Raw genomic sequence first — 6,096 nt, forward strand, 5'->3', positions numbered from 1 at the left:
GATGTTAAGTTAGACTCTTTTTCTCCAATTGATCTTTCTGAGTTAACTTCAATAATTACTTCCTCCAAACCATCAACGTGTCTTTTAGACCCCATTCCTACAAAACTGCTCAAAGAAGTCCTGCCATTGATTAATTCTTCGATCTTAAATATGATCAACCTATCTCTAATGGTCGGCTATGTACCACAGGCCTTCAAGCTGGCTGTGGTTAAACCTTTACTCAAAAAGCCATCTCTAGACCCAGCAGTCTTAGCTAATTATAGGCCAATCTCCAACCTTCCTTTCATATCAAAAATCCTTGAAAGAGTAGTTGTCAAACAGCTAACAGATCATCTGCAGAGGAATGGTTTATTTGAAGAGTTTCAGTCAGGTTTCAGAGCTCATCACAGCACAGAAACAGCTTTAGTGAAGGTTACAAATGATCTTCTTATGGCCTCTGACAGTGGACTCATCTCTGTGCTTGTCCTGCTAGACCTCAGTGCAGCGTTCGATACTGTCGACCATAATATCCTATTAGAGCGATTAGAACATGCTGTAGGTATTACAGGTACTGCACTGCAGTGGTTTGTATCATATCTATCTAATAGACTCCAATTTGTGCATGTAAATGGAGAGTCCTCTTCACACACTGAGGTCAATTATGGAGTTCCACAGGGTTCAGTGCTAGGACCAATTCTGTTTACATTATACATGCTTCCCTTAGGCAGCATCATTAGAAGACATAGCATACATTTTCACTGCTATGCAGATGACACCCAGCTCTATCTGTCCATGAAGCCAGATAACACACACCAATTAGTTAAACTGCAGGAATGTCTTAAAGACATAAAGACCTGGATGGCCGCTAACTTTCTGCTTCTTAATTCAGATAAAACTGAGGTTATTGTACTCGGCCCTGAAAATCTTAGAAATATGGTATCTAACCAGATTCATACTCTGGATGGCATTACCTTGGCCTCCAGTAACGCTGTGAGGAACCTTGGAGTCATTTTTGACCAGGACATGTCCTTCAACGCACATATTAAACAAATATGTAAGACTGCTTTCTTCCATTTGCGCAACATCTCTAAAATTAGAAATATCCTGTCTCAGAGTGACGCTGAAAAACTAGTTCATGCATTTATTACTTCCAGGCTGGACTACTGTAATTCATTATTATTAGGATGTCCAAAAAACTCACTGAAAAGCCTTCAGCTAATCCAAAATGCTGCAGCAAGAGTACTGACAGGGACTAGAAGGAGAGAGCATATTTCTCCTGTTTTGGCTTCCCTTCATTGGCTTCCTGTTAAATCCAGAATTGAATTCAAAATCCTGCTCCTCACATACAAGGTCTTAAATAATCAGGCCCCATCTTATCTTAATGACCTTGTAGTACCATATCACCCTATTAGAGCACTTCGCTCTCGCTCTGCAGGCCTACTTGTTGTTCCTAGAGTATTTAAAAGTAGAATGGGAGGCAGAGCCTTCAGTTTTCAGGCCCCTCTTCTGTGGAACCAGCTTCCAGTTTGGATTCGGGAGACAGAAACTATCTCTACTTTTAAGATTAGGCTTAAAACTTTCCTTTTTGCTAAAGCATATAGTTAGGGCTGGACCAGGTGACCCTGAATCCTCCCTTAGTTATGCTGCAATAGACGTAGGCTGCCGGGGGATTCCCAAGATGCATTGAGTTTTTCCTTTCCAGTCACCTTTCTCACTCACTATGTATTAATAGACCTCTCTGCATTGAATCATATCTGTTATTAACCTCTGTCTCTCTTCCACAGCATGTCTTTTATCCTGTCTTCCTTCTCTCACCCCAACCGGTCGCAGCAGATGGCCGCCCCTCCCTGAGCCTGGTTCTGCCGGAGGTTTCTTCCTGTTAAAAGGGAGTTTTTCCTTCCCACTGTCGCCAAAGTGCTTGCTCATAGGGGGTCATATGATTGTTGGGTTTTTCTCTGTATCTATGAAGCGCCTTGAGGCGACTTTTGTTGTGATTTGGCGCTATATAAATAAAATTGAATTGAATTGAATTGAATTGGATGTGATTGAAACTGGAAGCAAAATAATCAACAGCTGTCGGTGCGTCTTTGTGAGCTGGATGAATACGCTGACATGCTGTACAGGCTCGCTTTCATGGGCGTCTGAGTCGATGTCACTGCAGCACACATGCAGCACTCTTTGCAGATGATTTCTTCTTAGTGAACATCATTTGTGCTAAATCAAAAGTATTTGCAGACAACAGATGATGATCCGCTTCGAGGGACAAGCGCTTCACCTTCTGTTGTGCCAGGCGTTTGATTTTTGTTGCATGTCTGCCTTTTTGCATAGTGTTACTTATCCAGAAAATTCCAGGAAACTTCAAGCTGCACAGTGTAGAGAAGAGCTGTGACCGGCACATGCAGGCATGTGGCAGGTCCCGGTTTAGGGAGCAATCGATTTGCTTTTACTTTGGGTTTTAATCAGCAGAGCACACATTTTCATTATTGCTCCAGAATGCTCGTTTGTTTGTCGGTTTGTTTGTTGGTGGTCAATAAAATTAGACATGAGTGCAGTCCACAATGAAAGTCACATATTTTTGAAAGAATTCATAACATCTGGTTCAAAGTTTTTTTGTTACTGGTAGCTCCGGTTTGCATTGTGTAAACAGGAACTGCTGCTATAGTGAAATGAACTTAAGTCCATCAGAAGGATCATTTTCAAAGACAGCAGAAATGTCATCTCTTCTCACTTTTCTCTTTGCCTCTATCTTTTCATCCTCCTCGCTTTTCACTCTTCCCCTCTTTTTCTCCCTTACGTTCCTCATCATTCACTTCCGTTCTTTACTTTCTCTTCCTTCCCTTTTCTTCACCCTTTGGAAAATTTCATTTCAAATTTAAGGAGGATAGAAGCGTTTCCTCAAAGCTAACCTCAGTTTTCATCTCTGTCACCTGCCATCTCCGCTGCCACTTCAAACCACGTCTTTACTTTTACTTTGTCCTTTCCTGAGTCTGTCTCCATCTCTCACCTCACTTTCTTTCTTATCCTCTCATCAAACTGTCTCTCAGATTCCAGTGCATGTGCAGCACCACGCCACTCCTGTCAGTTCCACTCTGTTTTTCCTTGTAATGTAGCATTCTTTCGGCACCGTGTCACTCCTCTTTTGCTTGCCATAGCTAGGCATCCTTCCTTTAGTCTCTCACTGTCACTGACTGTCACTCCCAAAGGATTATTTCAGGGCAGAGTAAATGGATGGAGATTCATGACAGCAAGTCAGGCCAGGCCATGAGAGGATGCACGGAAAAACAGATACTCCAGGTTACACAAATTCAAACGGCCTGAGCTAACAAACTCAGTTTACTTCAGTTTACTATTACAGCTAGTTTTCTACTGGTTTTTTTAATTTTTATTTTTTTACAGTTTTTAATATCAAAAATAAGACATTTTAGACTGTCTCGCTGGAGGTTTAAATGTCTTTCTCTGCTCTCATCATTGCAGTTCTCTTTAAATAAAAATTTTATTTGCAGAATGCGTCTCAGATCCCTCTGGGGGGTTGCATCAGGAAGGGAATCCGATGTAAAAATCTGCCAAATCAAATATACGGAATTACCCGCTGTGGCGACTCCTCGTGAATAAGAGAGCAGCCGAAAGTATTTTTTTTTCTTCTTTTTTTTAGTTGAAGAATCCCCCATGTGGACCAGCTGGGTCTAATTCCCAGCTGTGGCCCTTTTCATACTGTGATCACTGTTTGTGTGGAGAGCTCGCCCTGTCTGTCTGCGCTGTAAGGAGAGCCCTGTGCTAAACTCACAGTAACAATGTGGATCAGTTTCAGTTTCACACACACGCACACACACACACACACACACACACACACACACACACACACACACACACACAAACACACACACACACACAGAGTATATGCTATATTTGATGATTTTTTTTTTTCGAGAAATGCAAAACATTTTGAACCAGCACAGAAAAGTATACACTCTGACCCAGTTTCATGTATGCATTAAGTCTTATCTTCTTCCGTATATTTACCTTTTGACGCAGTTCAGTTTTTGTATGATTTGCAGATTAGCATCATCCTGTCTGGCTTCCAGCAAAAACCACATTCATCCTTTGGGCCAACAAGGTTCTAGTTAACAGCACTTTTTTAGAAATGGCAATAAACAGATGCTTCATCTATTAAACTATAAGTTTTGTATAAACATCATCCCACAACTATGAAAGCATTGTCTAGCAACATGCTAACTATAGAGGTATCAACACTGACTGCCTGACTATGAAGGGCCGTAGAAGCCAAAATTCATTCTTTCACTCTAACATACATGCATTTTCATTTATGCATTCCTACATTTTGCTCTCATTTACATGCATTCAGTATGCATTTAATCTCACAAATAACATATGTATGTAAGAAGAGAATGCATACATGTCTGAAGAAAATATATGTATGCAAGAGAATAATGTATGTGAATGAAAGAGTATAGTGGAAATGGAAGGCTGGGTGTCTGTACCGCTGTGATTGGCTGAGAAGCACGCGCGGGTCACTTTCAAGTGTCTGACAGCATGGAGGGGGGAAAAAAAACTCGAGTTCTTCAGCAAGCTATCAGGGTGTTAAGAAATATTTTATCATCTCCTGAAACGGTCACATCGTTGTCCTCGTCACTTGATCGAGATGGGACGGGCTCAACTGCACCCAGTGTTACCCACAGCACGGTGGAAAGTGAGATGAGGGAACTTTTTAGACCAGCTAACACCCGGGTAGCTTCAACGAGCCAAGTAGCTACACAGAGTTCGACTGGAGTGGGGCAGTCTTTTATGGCGTTATTTTTGTGCCACTATTCTGAGCGCGCGTAAAAAAAATTGAGCACACGTAAAAACAAATTGCAGGTGCAAGTGTTGCATTTTGAGGAGAAATTTATTTTGAGCGAAGAAAAGCTCAATTTGAGTGAACAAAATTCATTGCTGCGTGCAAAAAATGTATTTCAGTGTTTGCTATTATCCATACACACACACACAATAGCAGCCCCTGTCGCTCAGTTTTTGCACTTGCGCTTGCTCACAATGTGTTGCTCGCGGTCTCAACATTTCTGCCTGTGCGCGCTCAACTCTTTCTGTACACGTTATATTTGTGCCATACTGGGAAATATGGAGACAACAACAAGCTCAAATAAATCATGAATGCTTGGCTGCAATGCAGTTAACTAGTAGAGTGGAGTTATGAGAACTATGGTGAACTCCATAATAAAATATCACTTTCTGACTATTTGTGGTAGCATTAACTAAATTTGGCTGTTATAGCTGATAATCAATGATCCGGTGTTCTGCTAATAACTGAACACCACTCTACATTCACTCAAATGCAATATACAAGCTTAACTCTTGACTGAGCAGCAGCAACTTGAAATTTGCTTGTTTCTGCAATAACTACAAAAGTACTGATTGAAAGCATAAATATTGAGCTTGCACTGGCCCTTCACAGCAAGAATGCCTCGTGAGTTGGACTCTTCCAGTTGATAATGGATGACTGGACGGCTGCTCAGTGATCAATAATGAACGAACTGAGAACTCCTAATCATCCAACACGAGCACCAAGGGTCGAGAGCTAGTTGTAAAGTCAGCCAGTACAGAGAGGATTATCCTGCTGCGTCGCTACAGGAGGTCTAGGTCATTATTAGCTGTCTGCCTCTGGTTCCTCCTAATGCAGTCTGAATCCCCCGGACAGCCATCCACACACACACACACACATTCACAGTGTGTGTGTGTGTGTGTGTGTGTGTGTGTGTGTGTGTGTGTGTGTGTGTGTGTGTGTGTGTGTTTGTGTGTGTGTTTGTGTATGTGGCAATGGGGACAAACACAGTAACTCAATCACCCAGTCAGAGATGTGATCTGTCTTCGCTTGTGCCTCAGAAAGGGGTTCGAGTAAAGAGGGGTGTTGAAAGAATCTGTGTGTGTGTGTGTGTGTGTGTGTGTGTGTGTGTGTGTGTGTGTGTGTGTGTGTGTGTGTGTGTGTGTGTGTGTGAAAAAGATAATAAGGTCACCTACAGATGAACAAAGACGTTAGGGAAACTAATAAGGCAGGAGAGGCTGAAATAAAGAAGAGTTGATGCACAAATGTCAGAAGAGACCCCC

This window comes from Perissodus microlepis, chromosome 4, assembly GCF_051167445.1.
Source record: "Perissodus microlepis isolate ML-2025 ecotype Zambia chromosome 4, ASM5116744v1, whole genome shotgun sequence".
Taxonomy (NCBI): Eukaryota; Metazoa; Chordata; class Actinopteri; order Cichliformes; family Cichlidae; genus Perissodus; species Perissodus microlepis.